Below are 17797 nucleotides of genomic sequence, written 5' to 3' on the forward strand. Positions count from 1 at the left end.
GCAAAGACAGCAGGGACCTCTGGGGACCTCTGTGTGATGGGCAAGATGGCCTGAAGGGTGCATGGGGTGCATGATGGGAACCTCTACCTGGATTTCTGGGCTGACCCAGAGCTCATACACACCATTTCCCTCTACTCTGTCTTAACACTCTTGGATTTCCTTCATGCCCACCTGAAAGCACACAGCATCTGATGCTCACAAACCTGGGTTGTTTATTTGCTTGTTTCTTAAAATTCATTTATTTTGAGAGAGAGCCTGTGCGCAAGCAGGAGAGGGGCAGAGAGAGGGAGAAAGAGAATCCCAAATTGACAGCATGTAGCCCAACACAGGGCTCAATCCCATAAACCGTGGGATTGTGACCTGTGCTGAAACCAAGAGTCAGACGCATAACCGACTGAGCCACCCAGACGCCCCAATAGCTGGATTGTTTGTGTCTGGTTTTAAGAGCACAGCTGCCTTCACATGCAGGGATTAAAACTCATTCCATCTAGATAACTTACCCATGATAATTACATGCATATAGATCTTAACATCTTACTTGGGTTTTTCTCTGATTTCATTTAGAAAGTACAGTTGGAATCTAAATATTAATAAGCACTTGTTGGAATAGCAAAACTTCATTATCTCACATTAAATGTAATCTTGATTTTGATATTATTGTTCCAGCAGTAAAATAAGCCATGAGTCAGTCAATTGAAAGTTCTTCTTGAAAATCTCAAGATGATGCACTGCTCTTTTTTTTTTTTCCAGCTTTTATTGAAGAATATGTACTGAAAAGTTTTGTATCATAAATTGGAACTCACCCATGCAAACCACCACATGGCATGTTTCCAGTACCTCCAGAAGCTCTGCCTGGCCTCACCATGCCTTCTCTGATCACCATCTCCCAAGGGCAACCTGACTTCCAGCCCCACAGATGAGAGTTGTCTGTTGACCTGCCTATCAATGGAAACATGCAGTAAGGGACTCTGAGCTATGGGTTTTTTTCACTCAACAGTAGGTGGTAAGACTCATCCATACTGTTGCACACACTTATAGAATATGCACTCTCAGCTTGCTTGATGGCGTTCCACCTGTGAGTAAACCTCGGTGTGTTGGGTGAGTCTTGGTGTGCTGGGTGAGTCTGCTGCCAATGGCATCTGGATTGTGTGCAGTTTGGCAATGACAGCCATGCTGCAGTGAACACTCTTGCGCATGCCTCTTGATGGCCGCCATAACAAATCACCACAAAACTGAGTGGCTTAGAACAACACACATGTATTCTCTCACAGCTGTAGAAACTAGAAGGCTGAAAGCAGTTCCACTGGGCAAAAACCAAGGCCTCAGCAGGGCCATGCTCCCTCCAGGGGCTCAAGGGGAGAACTCATTCCTCTCTTCTTCCACTTTCTGAGGGCCATCAGCATTCTTTGACGTGTGGCCACATCACTCCAATCCCTGCCTCTGTGGTTACATAGGCTCCTTCTCTCCTCAAATTTCCCCCTGCCTCTCTCTTAGAAGGACCCCTATGTCTGCACTTAGGGCCCACCAAGAAGATCCAAGATTATCTCATCTCAAAATCCTTAACACATCTCCAAAAGCTTTACCATATAAGTTAATGTTTATGGGCTCCTGGGATTAGAACCTGATTCTCTTTAGGGGCCAGCAAACAGCCCAGGGGCCATAAGCATATTTCATACAGCTTCATTCAGAGGGGGGTTGCTGATCAGAGAGATTATGTATTTTTAACTTTAGTAGGTACTATAAAACAGCGTCCCAAACTAGTTGTACAAATATATACCCCAGTCAACAGCGAGAGTTCCAGTTGCTGCCCAACACCTATTTTCTTTTAACTTTAGCTACTCTGGTAGGTATATAATGATATCACATTGTGATGGTTAATTTGATGCATCAAATTGACTAGGCCACAGGGTGCCCAGATTGATCAGTGTAGTGTCTCTGGGAGTGTCTGTGAGGGTGTTGCTGGATGAGATCAGCATCTGAATCAGTGGACTCAAATAGTAGATGGTCCTCCCCAATGTGGGTGGGCACCATCCAAGCCACTGAGGAACTGAACAAAAACAAAAGGTAGAGGGAGGTAGAATTCACCCCTTTGTCCTGCCTCCTGGTAGAGCTCATTTCTTCTCCTGCCCTTGGATTGGGGTTTATACCCCTGGCTCTCCGGGTTCTCAGGCTTTCAGACTCAGACTAAACTACACTACCAGCTTTGCTGGGGCTCCAGCTTCCAGATCATGGGGCTTCTCTGCCTCCACAATCACATGAACCCATTCCTTATAATAAACACACACACACACACACACACACACACACACACACACGTATCCTATTGATTCTGTTTCTTTGGAGAACCCTGACTAATGCACATGTTTATAATTTATTTTGCATCTCCCTGATGACTAATGGAGTCAAGTATCTTGCCATATGCTTACTGGGATCTTTTTCAGGTGAAGTGTCTTTTATCCCCTTTTTCTACTCAGTTGTCTGCCTTTTTCTTATTAATTATGTAGTGCATTACTTTAAGGTGAGTAATTTGTTAGACTACATTCCACAAAGCACATGTGTCTGAAGGGAAAAAAACGTTATTGGTGTCAGGGCCTGAGATGTGAAGTCCACCTGTGTCCACATGATTAGCTGACATGAATTCTGGACAAACGAACACCGATCATGGACTCCAGGCCTCTGTGAGCTTGCAGTTTCTAGAAGGAATATGCAGGAGAGCCTGGGAACTGGGGTGGGTGAGTTAAAAATAATCAGCCCCGAATTCATGACTTCTCTATTTACCTCCTGAAACCAAAGCTAATTTCACTGCAAGGATGGTCATTAAGAAAGTAAACTCTAGGGTACCTGGGTGGCTCAGTTGGTTAAGCTTCCAACTCTTGATTTCGGCTCAGGTCATGATCTTGCAGTTCATAAGTTCAGGCCCCACATCGGGTTCAGCACTGTTGGTGTGGAGCCTGCTTGGGATTCTTCCCCTGCCCCCCCCCTTCTGCCCCCCCTTCTCTTGCTCTCTCAAAATAAATAAATATACTTTATTAAAAAAAAAAAAGAAAGTAAACTCTATTTGTACTTCTACAAATATGTGTGGATTTTACAGGACTCTTCTGGCTCAGGAGACAGTGATGGCCAGTCCCTCAACAAAGACATTCATTGGTTCCCTGCTGTGGATGTCATGCATGAGCATGGACAGGCTGCCATGCCACCAACATAATTATTTGATTTCTGCTGTGTAACATCATACATTAAATATGCCATGGCTTGGTTTCTCTACCACAGTAAAGGAAGAAAGCAGCTTTGGGAATCAAAGTGAACTGCAGTGTGGTATCAGGTGCTTGATAAAATCGTCAGGAGAGTGAGCCCTGAGACCCCCTCTCCAGCACGATGCTCAGTGCTGTACCGCACTCTTCCTTGCCTAGCGCAACCTCGTGGCCCATGGGCAGGATAAAGGTCAACACACAGGTACCACCACCCCATCAAACAAAGCTTTCTCTCAACAAATCACGATTTCTAAATAGCCCAACAATCAGCAAGCCATTTCCAGACACTGTGTTTGACAGTAAGTAAAGGAGAAGACGTCAGCTAGCGCCCAAGCCTGGTCCGGCAGGCAGTGACAAGGGCCATGCTACAGGCCTCAGCAGGGAGAATGGCGCTCACCCCCATGCTGTGCCAAAGCAGAAAACAGGATGACCACTCTCCAAAGAGGAAAGCAACTGTAACAGATGTTTTTGGAGCCATCACAACCCAGAGGAAGAAGAGCCACTGCAGCCTATTAGAGCCTGAAAAGGGAAGCAAGGGCACGGGGTGTGGGTGCCCTGGGGAGTCAGGACCACTGACAGGAGGCGTCTGGAAGCCAGCCCCCTGTGTGCCTCAGCACATCTGTCCAGCAACTGCACCTCCTCCTTCCTTCCCCATTCCCTCTGCCCTCTGCAACAGGGGTCAGTCCCCCTCCCTACAGAAGGCCAGAAAGCCACCAGGAGCCCTTGCAATGACCACCAGGCTGCCCAGACAGGGCAAAGATGGCCATGTGGCGGGCAGGCCGGCCACTGCGACCAGGCTGAGGCAGCACCTGCCACTGTGACCTGTGTCCCTCTGGTCTTTCAGTGCTCACTGACAACTGGAAACTAGGCTCCTCTGTTTTCACGATCGTCCTTCCAGTAAGTCAGCAGAGCTGCAGAGGTTAACTCTATGTGAGCAAATTAATAATGTGATTTATGGTTTGTCATGGATTTTGTCGTTTTTGTAGAAGAACAGTGGCAATTTAATCTAGAAAGCCTGTAAATCTCTAAAGGGTAAAATTAAACATCCGCGCCAGCAAGGCTGGGACTTGGCAGCAGCAGCGGCCTCCTCCTACATAAGACGGTAGGGAGTGAAGGCCCTGGAGCCACATGGCTCTGAGAGGTGCCAGGATGCGGCCTCGGCCTTCTTCAGCCACGCATGGGCTCCCACACTCTCCGCACATGCCTCCCCACGCACCCCTCCCAGCATCCTCTTGGCGCCCCTCCTGAAACCCCTGCATGGGCCCTCCACATGCTCTCAATGAGCCCCTCTCCCATGTTCCAACTAGCTGTGAAGTCTGCTGATAGAAAACACTGTCCTAAAGACCTCTCGGCAAAGTGCATGTCATTTTTATCCCACCTCCTCTGCCCCCAACCCACAGCAAGGACACCCCAGGGCCTCAAAGGGCAGCTCAAGGCCCTGGTGGTCAGGACATCCCTTCCCCCATCTCCAGCTCTGATTGGCACAAACCACAAATGCCTGGTGCCAACTACACAGTCCGTTCCTCCCCCCATCCCGCCCGCCGTATGCCCCACTCCAGGCTGCCCCCTTCTGTCTGGAGGGTTCTTCTGGCCTGAACTCTGGAGAGGCAATCCCACACAGTCTTCCAGGATGGGGTACATGACCACTCCCACCCATACTGGGGCTCTCACCGTCCAATCTGTGCTTTGGACCCAGAGCCAGAATTGAGGCCTCTGATGCCATCCCACATTCTCCAGCAACCCCTCTTTGCTCCTTGTCTCCTGACTTCACCTAGCTCTAGACAGGGCTTGGGAAAGACAGGACAGAGCAGTTGTTCAGAAAATACCTGTTGAGCGGATTGATGGATGGATGGATGGATGGATGGATGGATGGATGGATGGAGCTCCCAGCAAAGAGTTCAGAGGTATCTAACATGGAGGCACCTGTCCCCAATGCCTGCACTGCAGAGGCCCCACTTATCAAAGGGGGGTGAAAGACAGGTGAATGGCAGGGCAGGGTGAGGGGCTGCCATTTAAGTGCCCAGCACCCCACTGTTTCCATCAGTAGTAAGCCATGGATACAGGCTGGATAAAAAGAATGGATAAAAAGAATAACACATACAGAGAGTTAAGACAGGGTTCCCATAGCTAGCAGGGGGAGAACACTGCCACATCCAGGGGTCCCCCCAAGGCAGGCACCGACACGAAGCCGATGCAAGTCAGAGGTGCCTCTGCAGGCATCACATCAAGTCTAGAGGCACCAGCTCATCGCTGATTAAGCACAGACCAGCCTGTGATCAAGAAGAAAACCATTACTTAATGAAATGCAATTAACTTAGAAGCCGAAATCTGTTAAAGCCCAAAGGACAGACACAGTCAGGAGTTCTGGGTCTGGAGGGGCTTCTGCTCTCAGAGTTTCCGACCCAAGAAACACCTCAGAGACGTCCCCGCAAGAACCAAAAGCAGATGGCACATCCATGCTGCCATACGTTGGCACGCTCCTCTCCAGCACCCAAAGGGCAGAGAAAGGCCACAAGCAGAATCTTCACAGTACATACACAAAGAAAGGCGCAGCTGGTAGGGGCTGTGGGTCAGGCTTAGCCCACCACCGCTCCCTGGAGAAACAGCCATCCACACGAGCAGGCTGCGTCAGGGGTGCTAACAGTCAGGCCAGGTGGGCAGCATCAATTACCCATCCACTGGTCAGCTGCCCGCTTTCACTGTTACCAGCCAGCACCAGTTAGGGACCCAAGGAGTTCCTGGTGTCTGAGGCCCATCGGGCAGGCTGGGGAGAAACACACACTCTCTCTCTCTCTCTCTCTCTCTCTCTCTCTCTCTCTCTCTAACCCTGGTGACTGGCACTGATCAAGCAAGCACTTTACTGTAACAAAACGCTCGCCCACATCTTACCTCACTTCATCTGCATAACTCAGTGTAACTCAGCGGCTGGTGCGGAAGGAAGCGCAGACCTACGTGTGCCCTTTTAAGAAGGATTTAAGTCTGAGCAGCGGCGATCGCTGGCTGTTTGGAGGCAGACCAGGGCTTTCTAGAGCTTCCGATTCCTAACACAGGCCCCGCTCCTACTCTACCCCACCCATGACAGCTGTCACCAGCTCTGGATAATACGGACAGATGTTAGAGCACATGGCTCACTTATTGCACGAAAAGACCGAGAAACGTAAAGTGTGTTTTATTTGAACAATGCACACACTTGCTGCCGGAGGACCTGAGAAATCCATCATCACTAAATGCATGCACTCACTCAGTTAATGGGGCTCCTGTTATTGAAACAATGGATTTTTCCAAGACAAGTGATAATCAAGCCAACAGGGAAAAACAATACATTATATATTTTTTATTAAATTAACGACGCATACAACAATTCAGAGAAATTCATATTTAGGGCTGCCTTGCGGGGGGAATCAATTCCAGGAATATAAATTTTAAATCAAGTTTAAAATAGATACAATGTATACATACATATATATATATAAACGTGTATTATATACAGATATATCCCAACCAAGAATTCTAAATGCAAATATTGTTCTCCTCACTATTTACCTATTAGAATTTTCAGAACAAGGGCCTGAGCATTTCAGAGCCAAGTGACTCTCTGCACAGTTAATTCTTGGGGCAGAAAGTGCAAAGAATCCATGTTAGCTCCAAGTGCAAAAAGGAAAACACCTTACAGACCCACCAACAATGTTAGCTATTTTGCTGGGTGGCAAGCTCCCAACCCTCTCTCTGTCCCCATGAAGGGCCCCCGGGCATCTGTGACATGTCCATGACTCTCCAAACACCAACCAGCACTCACGTCCCACTGGTCACAAGCTATCAGAGTCTCTAAGCACATGTTGAAAATTAACCCTTGTATGTATCACATGAGTGGTCATAAACCCTACTCACACCCACCCAGTTTAAAAACTTAGTATGATAAGAACTAAGCTGCAGTGGGATGGGAAGTTTGGGGGAGAACACGGGCCTTGTGCTCTCTCCAACTGAGGCCAGAATCCCAGCTCTAACTGCCCTGAAGGTGCTCTCGAGCCAGTCACAGTCGCCTGGTCTTCAGCGTTCTTGCTGCCAAGATGAGACAACAGATCTGCCTCTCAGGCAGATTTGGGATTAAATGGGAAATTATTAAAAATAGCAAACACCGAGGAACAGAACTCAACACACAGAAGTGCCCACCAACTGGGTGTTTAATTGGGTTGGTTTCTCCATCAAAAACCATCTTCAGATGGAGTGCTTCAGTTTTCAGAACCCCACCAAACGAAAACATTTTCTCAGTCGGTAGATGCAGGAAACTCAACCGCATGTTTTTTTCCTTCTTCATTTTGATCTTTCAGACACAAAACAATAGATGTAGCACTTAACCTGAGAACAGCACTTTGTAGTTTACAAAACACCTACGCTACATTCTCTTACAAGGCTGGAGTTGAAACTACCAAAACCTGACCCTTCAAAGTCCCCAGTAAAATAGGAGAAACCACAACAGGCCTGCAGGCCACAAGGGACTCCACGAAGCCCTAGCCGTGGTAAAGATACCTCGCATCAGTTCAATCCTGGGGCTCACCTATGCCCCCAAAACAACCACAGGCAAGAGCTATAATGTAAGTATGACGGATGCGGAGAAAGACTCCCAAGGCCAGTGACCTGTCCAAGGCCCCAAGGGTTAGTGGCAGAGGCAGGTTCTCTGAATCCAGTTCTCAGTACTCCAAACCCCATCCTCTTTCCCAATCTCATGCTGCCTTCCTCCTTGTAAAACCAACGCACCTTCCCAGGCAAGGCCACGGCACAGGCACAGAGAATCAGGTTGGGGGAGGCTTCTGGAATGGAAGGCTGGCAAACAGGGGCAGGCAGGGCTGCTGGGAGCCCTGAGATGTCGGGTCTGACGTAAGGTACAAGACAAGCTTAGAAATATCCAGATGGAGGAAGAAGGGAACCTGGGCAAGAGGATGCCTCATTCCCAGCGCCTCTATCTCCCAGGTGACTGTAGGGATAACGCAGGGCTGGCTCTGGCAGTAGGAACAGCCCTAGTGCACACCAAACAACCAAGAATCCAAAAAGGAGTTTCTGTGAAGAATCGGAACACCCACTCCTTGGGCCGGCTTGCCTTTCCAACCGTGTTGTCTCCTGGCCTATGTGAAAACACGCCTGCACTGTATAATTCCCCAGCTCTTTCCTGTCTGCCCACTGAGCACAAGGTTCTGTGCAGAGCTCTAGGAAGGATCCACCAACCGTGAATACAAATGTGACTAATGTGACTACAGCTCAGTTCCAGCCCTGGGTCTTAGAAAAAGGATGAGCAGGGAGCCAGGCTGAAGGGAAGAAGACCCCACTCCTGGGGGTCTCACTCATTCATTCATCCACCACATAGCACTGAGGGTCTACGAGGTGCCTGGTACTGTTCTAGCTGCCAGGAATACAGAGGAGAACAAGGTCTTTACATTGGAGTGGTAAGAAGCAATTAAAAAAAAAAGCAGCAGCAAGGGGTGCCTGGGTGGTGCAGCCAGTTAAGTGTCTGACTTCAGCTCAGGTCATTGTGAGTTCGAGCCCCACATCAGGCTCCATGCTGACAGCGGGGAGCCTGCTTGGGATTCTCTCTCCCTGTCTGCCCCTCCCCCACTCATGCTCGCTCGCTCTCTCTCTCTCTCGCTCCCAAAAATAAATAAATAAACTTTAAAAAAAACAGTATGGAAATAACAAATCAAAGGTTAAGTACTAAGATGAAACACAAAGCAAGAAGAAAGGGGGAGGTGATGGAGGGAACTGGCACAGAGACAGAGATCTGTGAGGGAGAAAGCAAGGTGGACACCTGGAGGCCATGCCAAGGAGAGGGAAAAGCAGGTGCAAATGTCCTGAGGCAAGTATGATCTTGGCAAATTTGAGAACCAGGGGATAAGAGGAAAGCAGTCCACATTTAGCTGGGATCATCAAGGATGGACACAAGGGCCCCAGGCCAAGGCAGCAGGCAAGGACAGGGTGGGAACAACCCAGGACAAGCCTGGGCAGTGATCCTGTCTGCCTAGAGGAACCAGACCAAGAGACGTGCATGTGGAGTAGGCACTGGGAAGCCACTGAGGACTTGAGCAAGAAACACCAGACCTGGCCTAGGCCCCATCTGCTGAGAGGCAACCCTGCAGCCCAACTTAAAAACCCCAGAGCCAGCCAAGAAATCCTAATTCACAGAGCAATGGCACCCCACCAATATGTAGGGCTCCCAAACAGACTGGGGAACCGTAAGCCCCATGGAGAGAGCCTGGCTTTGTGACCTTGAGGTTACTGTCCTCCCTGGGCTCCCTCGTGTGTCCGAGAGAGGACAGGGAGAGAATGAACTGACTTCAGGAAAGGCGAGGGAAGACAGCCCACGCCAGCTGACTCAGCCTATGCCAGCAGGCTCCTCAGAGACACAAACTGGACCCAACCCAGGTGGTGGGCGGGGGACACAGAGAGGGGGATGGAGCCACAGAATCCTCCCTGTGGGCACATGGTCCAACCACCAACAGGCACCTGGGCTGCCTTTTGGTGAGCAATCATCAGATGGGACTTACATTAGGGACTGAGCTGCATGACAGTCCATGCCTACACCTGCCCATTCGTCACGGCCACCTGGCAAGGTCAGAAGTATTGGCACCTGGGCTCTCCCTCTCTCCATTTCTCTAAGGCCGAGTTGCAAGGCAGGCATGCTCGTTTCTTCCACTTGTTCCAGAAAGCCCTTAAGGTCAGCAGCTGATGTGTTCAGGGCCTCTGTGCCCACCTGCCCTCCCCTGACAACAAAGGTTTCTCCAAGAGTTCCAACTGTGGTGTCACCAGAGGCCCTCACCTGTTGAGTCACCAGGTCCAGCAAGCCGAGCCAGGATAGGGAGAAGCCGAGGCCTAGGGGGTCCCCCGTGTATCTCTCCCCCGAGACAAGCCACACAGTCACCCAATCCAAACAAAGTCCAGCCCGATGCCAACCACCCCATCCGATGTGTCTTTCCTCTGAATTCCTCAGTTGTGTCTAGGAAACATCAAGGTGTTTTAGCGCTCCCTCTCAGCTTCCAGGGGTGCGACTGGTGTCTTTTACAATTATCTTTTATTTTTATCCAGCATTTCTTAGCTCGGTTGGCAAATTGAATTATTTATGCACCTCCATTTCACAATCCATCCCCACCAATTATTCCTGTGAAACTAATATTTTATATTTAAAAAGGCGGCAGGGAGGGAGACAACTACTCAGAGGATGATCATTCAAACAAGTTAACAAGACACACTCGGCCTTGGGTGTCCGAGGAAGCACATACCAGGGAAGAGAGTAAGAAGTTGACCACCACAAGCTTCACTCTCCTGACAGGCCTACCCCACCTCTCTCTCTCTCTCACACACACACACACACACACACATACACACACACCCCATCTGGTTCAGCCTGCACATCTCCCAGGTGCAGAAGCCCAGTACTGGCTGGAGGTGGAAAGGCAGGCAGTGGGGGTAGGGACACCACAGTGCCCCCTAACAAACGACAAGAGGTCTGGAGAGAGAGCCGCCCACAGAAGACCCTGGCAGTGCCCCATCACTACTGCCATCACCAGACGCAAGCCCCGCTCTGGACACCACTCCAAGGGTCTCCTGGCCAGTGCTGGGGGCACCCCCTGGAGAGGCTGCCAGCTCAGGGAGCTGACCTCCAGCAAGCTCCAACTGGTCCACTAACTCCCTGGACACTGCCCAGAGTCCCAGCAACTCCCAAGCCGATGTGGTCCTTCATCCAGGAGACCCACTCCAGCCCAGGCTGTAGACGCAAGCAGTGGAGATCGCCACCCTGGAGTGAGGACACAGGGCAGGACATCCTGGCAGCTCTGGACTAAGAAACAGGACCGTGTGCCTTGCATGGTGGCGGCTGCCCACAGGAGGAGAAGCCCCCACTATCACCTCAGCAGGAGGAGGTCTAACCCGGAGGCCGGGTACCCACGGAGCACCTCATATGTGTACTTCAGGAAAAGTTGTCCCGCTTCTTCTCCGGAAGCTTGAGGGTCATCATTTCTAAAACCACTGTTGTTTCTTAAACCGACATTGGGTGGGGGGCGGAGTCCCAGAAAAGAGGGCAGAGGCTGAAGAGGCCAGGGACCACCCCACCCACAGGAAGAAGTGCTGGGATGGAATTCCTGATTGGGGGTACTTCACCGTCTGCATGGCCATTTGTGAGTTTGTTTGAACCGCAGATTTGAGTCTGGTCCCTGTCAGGCAGTGAACGAACTGATCTGAAAGAATTAAGTCCTCCTCCTGCAAGTAAATACGAAGTTAAGACCAGCAGGCTCAATCTCAGCCTCCGAGCACCGGGAGGCTCAGATAGGGCGGGCCCCTCGCGGGCGCCCTCCGGACCTTTCCTCGGCGCCCGACCCCGGGCAAGTTCGCCGCCAGCCTCGGCACACCAAGGCCCGCCGCCCGGCCCGACCCGCGCCGCGCAAAGCCCGGCTTGGGGGCCGGGGGCTCGATGTCCGCCCGGATCGTCGGTGGCCCGATGCCCCAACAGCAACCTGGCCAGGCTGTGCCCTCCGTGAGGCAGGGGCCGACGCGAGTGGCGGGTTGCGCCGCACCCCCAGCCCCGTGCCGGTGGCCCAGGGGAACCAAGGGGTGGAATTTTTAATTGAGGAGTTTTTCCCTCTGGGCCTCATTATAAAGGGAAATTGGGGGGGGGGGGGCGCGAAGATCGGGGCTGGCCTTCCCGGGAGGCAGGGAACCCATAAGCGACCCCAAACTCAGGACTTGCTCTGCACGGGGACTTGGTGCCAGCGCCAAGCGGGGCCGCGGTACGCACCAGCGGCCCGGCCAGCCCGGCGGGACCGGAACGGGCAGCCACCGCCGGCCAGCGCCCCTTGTCCGCGCAGGGTCGCCCCTCGCCGCGGCGCCCCCCGCCGGGCATGCGCTAGCCTCCGGCTCGGCCTCGCCGCGCCCGCCCGCCGGTCGGAAGGGGCGCCGGTCCGCACCCCCAGACTCCAGCGGCGCCCGGCGGCGCCGCAGTGCCGCCGGGTCCGGGGGGCAGCGCTCGGGCCGCGGCATCCGCGCCCCGCCCCGTGTCCCGGGTCCCCCCACCCCCGCGCCGCGCCGGCCCGCGAGCCCCCAGGCTGCGGCCGCGGCCCCCAGCTTACCTGGGCCGGGCGCCGGGCTGCGCGGGTCCACGGCAGCCCCCGCCCCGCCGCCTCCGGCTCCGTCCGCGAGGCCGAGCGCCCGGCCGCCGCCGCAGCTCTTTGTGAGCCCGCGCCGAGCCGCACACCGAGACTGCTAATGAGCCCGGGAAGCTGAATAGCGGCGGGCGCGCCCCGGACGCGGCGTACGGCACGCAGGGCCGCCTCTGCCGGGCGCACGCGGCGCGGACGCCCGGCGCTCCCCGCACCGGCCTGCGGCGGCCGCCAGGCGCCCGCACCACCGCCCCGCCCGGCCTCGCCCGCCGCCCCCCACCCACAGCGCCGGCAAGCCGCGCGGGTCGGAAAACGCCCGCGGGCGAGACCGTGCGGCGGGAAGAAAGGGAGGACAAAGATGCGTTGATGCCCAGCCCCCTCCCCGAGCCCGGCGCCGGGACAGTCGGCGGGGCGGGCGGGCGCACCTGGGGCCCCGGGCTTTTCGGGGCTGAGCTCGAGGACCGGGACCGGAGCCCGGGCTCTGGAAGCCGCGGAGCCCCGACACCCCCCCCCCACGGGACCCTGGGGAGCACACAGATTCCCGGGAGCGCCCCGGACCTGCCGGATCGGGAGCCGTAGTGGTCTAGTCCTCTGGCAGGTCGAACAGGTGACGGCGAGCTCCACCGCGCCCGCACTCTGCCCCCGGCGCCGCGCTGCCCCCTGGCGGGCTCGGGAGCTCGTGCCGCGTGGTGGGGCCGAGGCGACCGCGCCCTGCTCGGCCCCGCGCGGCCGCGTGCGGAGGCCCCAGGCGAGAAGCCCTCGGGGATCACAGCCTCTAGGGAAAGCCCCATCTGGGAGGGGAGGCTCCCCCACCAAAGACCCCCCAGTCGTGGGCTGCAATCCAGGTCTCCAGTCTCTTGTAACCACCCATCACCCTTGTTTCTAATGCCCAGTGCGACCTGAGCCCTCCACTGCTGACCTCCCCTACCTGGGGCCTCGCCCGAGCCTCCTCTCTCCTCGCTGTCCTGAATGCAAAGGGCCCTAACCTTGTCCATTTCCAGATACACACACACATCCCAAACAGCGTCGGTGATGCCCCCCCCTCCCCCCCCCCCTCCCGCCCAGAATGTGAATAATCCCCCCTGAAGTCCTTGAAGGTTGTGCTGGAGACGCTAGTGTCACCTTTGACCCCTCTGGCCTTTTCATTCAGTCCTGGGGCAGATGTAAGCTGTGGGCTATACCTGGATGCCTTGTGCACAGGGTGCCTTGTATGCTCAGGGCAGAGGCTCAGGTACCTCCTCCCCCATATCCTGCTTATTTGCCTTCTGTTTTCTTTTCTCCTTTGGCTTGATTAGGGTGAAAACGAGGAGGGCCGCAAAAGGAAGAGGAGGCCTGGGTGGGGGGAGGGGCTCCTGCAGCTCTGAGGGGCAGACCTGAGACCCTGAGGAGAAAGAGCTGGGTAAAGCTAAATCCTGAGCCTGACTGGCACTAACAGCAGACTTGGTGTGGACTTCCTGTAGCCTTGGGCAACCTTCCACTCCCCAAACCTCTCTCCCAGCCCAATAAACACTCACAATGACCCAGAGGGCCAGAGCCTCCCCTTAGAGGAGAAGCTGGTCCTGGCAGGGCAGCTTTGTAGCCCAAGTGCCAAACAAAAGCAGAAACGGCAGAGCCCAAAAGCAGGCCAGGGGCAGATTCCTGACCTACCGCCCCTTGCCGCTTGAGGTGGGCTTGTCTCCACTGTTTGTGTTCCACCTACTTAAATATGCTGTTCATCTAGCCAACAAAAAGTTCAGCTTCATCTAGCCTTCTAGGGGCCCAGCTTCCCACCCCACCCCCCACCCTGAATGTCAATCACTGGATAGCAACAATTGGGAGGAAATGATTCCATAGCCTTAAATGTCAAGTATGGAATACAAATGCTTTCATCTTCTTGCCTTTCTCCCATGTGGTCAAATCCTGTAGGAAACCAGACACCTATGCCTAGAGATGATCTGCACAGCCTTGTGCATCTGTGGATAGGGGTGGGTGGCTAATTCTGACCTGTTCCCTTCAACAACTCTCCTGAAACTCTTCCCATGGGCAGCCTCTGGGCTAACCCTGGTGTTGGACCCCATCCCTTCACGCAGGAGTAGTGGCTGATGTCCACATTCCACAGGGTCAAAGGCACAGGCCTGCCTCCACCTAACTCAGGACTCCTAAATCTGGTGAGCCGTAGCCAACCATCACTATTGAGAGAATTTTGAAAGAATTTTGGAGCAGAAAAGACCTCTGTGTCTTCCACAAAACTAAAAAGCCATAACATAAAAGATGCTAAATTTGACTTCAGAAGACTTCCTACATAGCAATCATCACCATAAGCAAAGTCAACACAAATAAGGAACAAAATACTGTATTTGCAACTCAGATCACTAACAGTTCATTTCCCTAATATATACATAGCATCAAAAACAGATAAGAAAAAAGAACAATTCAATAGAAAAGAAACAAAGATATGGAGCAAACAGTTCACAGGAAAAGAAATACAAATGACTTTTAAACATCTGAAAAGGTATCCTTCTTATTCATAATTAGAAATGTGAGTTTAAAAATACACCTAGGGGCACCTGGGTGGCTCAGTGGGTTGAGCATCAGAGTTGGCTCAGGTCATGACCTCAAGGCTTGTGAGTTCAAGCCCTGCGTCGGGCTCTGTGGTAACAGCTCAGAGCCTGGAGTCTGCTTCAGATTCTGTGTCTCCCCCCCTTCTCTCTCTCTCTTAAAAATAAACATTAAACACACACACACACACACACACACACACACACACACACCTAAACACCATAATTTTTACCTATCAGAGACCCAGGAGTGCATCAACACAATATATCCTGAGGGCGAGGGGAAATTTTGGAAGCCTGCACTGCTCCTGGGAGTAAAAATTGGTACAACTTCAATAGAGGAAAATTAGATCACTTCTATTGAAATTACAAGTGCACAAGCCCTTTGACCTAAAAATTTGGTTCCTAGGAATTTTTATACACATATACTATACACATGGAAGATAGCCATGAGCAGAGTTGTGTTGTTTGTGTGGTAAATGCCTGCAAATAGCCTTGATACCCATGAATGGGGGACTCTTCAAAACGTGAGGGCACATCTACTCAAATTATATGGAGCCATAAAAGGAGGGAACAAGGAAATATGATGAATTAACATGGAACATTCAAGATATATTGTTTGAGAAAAAAAGAACAAAGAGAAGAAGGTGTATGTGACATGCCTGTGTGTGTATAACAGACAAGAAAAAAGAGCATATGCATGTGTGTAAGCAATCATAAAGCCTCTGTTGAAGGATCATAAGAAACTAATAAATGTTGGTCATCTATGGAAAGGAAACTGGTGGCTAGAGCAGAAATGACAGAATGACCTTTTACTGATTATATTTTTTGAAGTATATAATATTATTTATCTTAAAACAAAAATTTAAATTATCTCTCATAACCATGATTCTTAACCCTTTGTTTTTTTAATGCTTTATTTTCGAAAGAGAGGGGGAGAGACAGAGCATGAGCTGGGGAGGGCAGAGAGAGAGGAAGACACAGAATCCGAAGCAGCCTCCAGGTTCTGAGCTGTCAGCACAGAGCCCCTTGCAGGGCTGGAGATCATGACCTGAGCTGAAGTCTGACACTCAACCAGCTAAGCCCCCCAGGTGCCCTGATTCTTAACCCTTTAAAGGGTAACAGATTTTTGAAATCTCTGGTCCTTTCCCAAAGGGGAAAAAAAAAAATAAGACACTCTGATCCAGAAACTAAAGTACATACACTGCCATGACTCCAAGATTGGACCACAGGGCCATGCCACCTACCGCCACTTGGTGGCACCATTCATGAATTGCAAGCTTGGTGCCAATACCATTCAGACCAGAGGATCTCCTCGCCAGGACAGATTTCCTACAGGGCATTTATAAAGTGGAGCCAAAAACTTGTCAATTCCTCAGCACTCACCATAACTTAGTTGTAAAAAACAACACACGCCTTCCTTATATAGGGCAGAAGATTAATGCTCTGCCTTGTTGGCTGGGGAGGAGCTTCCCTTATAAAACTCCTGCATGACAGAATATTAATTTTTCTTCCTAAGCTGAGTGTATAAATGGGTTTGACTGATAAAGACATGTCCTCTGTCTGTGGGGAGGGTAGAACAATTCATCTCCCATAAAGTTACCACTAGGCCATGTTGGGTCTCCCCTCTCCTGTAATTCTGCACACTTGAGCTTTTCTTCCTTACCCCTTCAACTCTTCATCCTTGTGTGGTCAAAATACCTTGCACTGGCAGCCAAGGGTCCTCAGTTCTGACACCAGCTAAGGCACCAGCCAGGACAAGGCCTCAGGTAGATCGCCTGGAGCCTCAGTGGTATAGTTTCCTCCTCTGTTCAGGTGAGGAAGTTGGCCCCCCAAATCCCCAAGGTTCCTGATGTATCAGAAGAAATGTCATCTAAACTACCCCTGGAGAATGTCTTCATTCTTTTTTTATCAGGATTTAAGTCAGTGGGAAAATTCACCAACCACAACACACTCTGGTTCTTCCAAGACCCAGTGCTTTACTTTAGAAAACACAGAGATAGAGTTGCCTGGGTGGCTCAGTCAGTTAAGCGTCGGCTTCAGCTCAGGTCAAGATCTCACCATTGGTGAGCTCAAGCCCCTCATCAGACTCTGTGCTGACAGCTCGGAGCCTGGAGCCTATTTCAGATTCTGTGTCTGCCCCTCCCCCACTTGCACTCTGTCTCTTTCTCTCTCAAAAATAAATAAACATTAAACAAAAATTTAGAAGACACAGAGACACATAGCATGAAAATGCCTTGACAACCGTGGAAGCAAAATATCTTCCTAAAAAGGAAATACCATTGATTTTTTTTTTTTTTTTTACCGATTTCAGGACACAGATTCTGCACCAAATTCCAGACTTTTATAGCAATAAATGGATTATTATAAACAATGAAACCTCTGCCTCCTGACCATCCAGATCCTGGCCTTGGGAGCTACAGAGAAAAGGATCCGGGAACGTTGGAGCACAGCGCTTACCCTTGCATTGGACCTTTGAAGAGGGACCCATCGTATGGGTGCTGGCATGAGTCTGGGAAAAACAGAGGTCTGTTGTTTCTATGAGAGAAGATGCCCATTGCGTTTTGATAACAGCACAGGGCAAGAAATCATCACAGTGCAGACCTTCTTTATCGTACAGACTCTCTAGTGTAGATAATGGAGGGGAGATAGTAGAGACCGTGAGGTATGAATGTGGGTAGTATGTTGGTGCAGATGGGAGGTAGATCGTGCAGCAGAGAGAGCAGAGTGGACCAAGTGTGATACAGTGTGGACAGTCACTTGAGCATGCCTGCTTACAAGGCATGGGACATGTCACCACCAACAATCTCAGTGGGGTACAGAGGATGGGCCAGATCATGACAGGCACGAGGCTTCTCTGAAACCCTTTATT

At 51.6% G+C, this 17797-nt stretch overlaps 1 protein-coding gene across 3 annotated transcripts in view; it reads right to left on the reverse strand.

Annotated features, from left to right (window-relative positions):
- Positions 1–12995, reverse strand: part of APBA2 (amyloid beta precursor protein binding family A member 2) — a 283086-nt gene extending 270091 nt beyond the window's left edge. Inside the window, exon 1 of one of the 3 annotated variants that reach the window (XM_045058914.1) lies at positions 12947–12995. The gene's annotated coding sequence lies outside the window, so the exon portion shown is untranslated. Of the gene's footprint in view, positions 1–12358; positions 12411–12946 lie in introns of those variants that run through there. The other 2 variants (XM_045058911.1, XM_045058910.1) reach the window with 2 other exon arrangements.
- Between the last annotated feature and the right edge of the window lie 4802 nt (positions 12996–17797).

The sequence above is a fragment of the Felis catus genome, chromosome B3 (assembly GCF_018350175.1).
Source record: "Felis catus isolate Fca126 chromosome B3, F.catus_Fca126_mat1.0, whole genome shotgun sequence".
NCBI lineage: Eukaryota > Metazoa > Chordata > Mammalia > Carnivora > Felidae > Felis > Felis catus.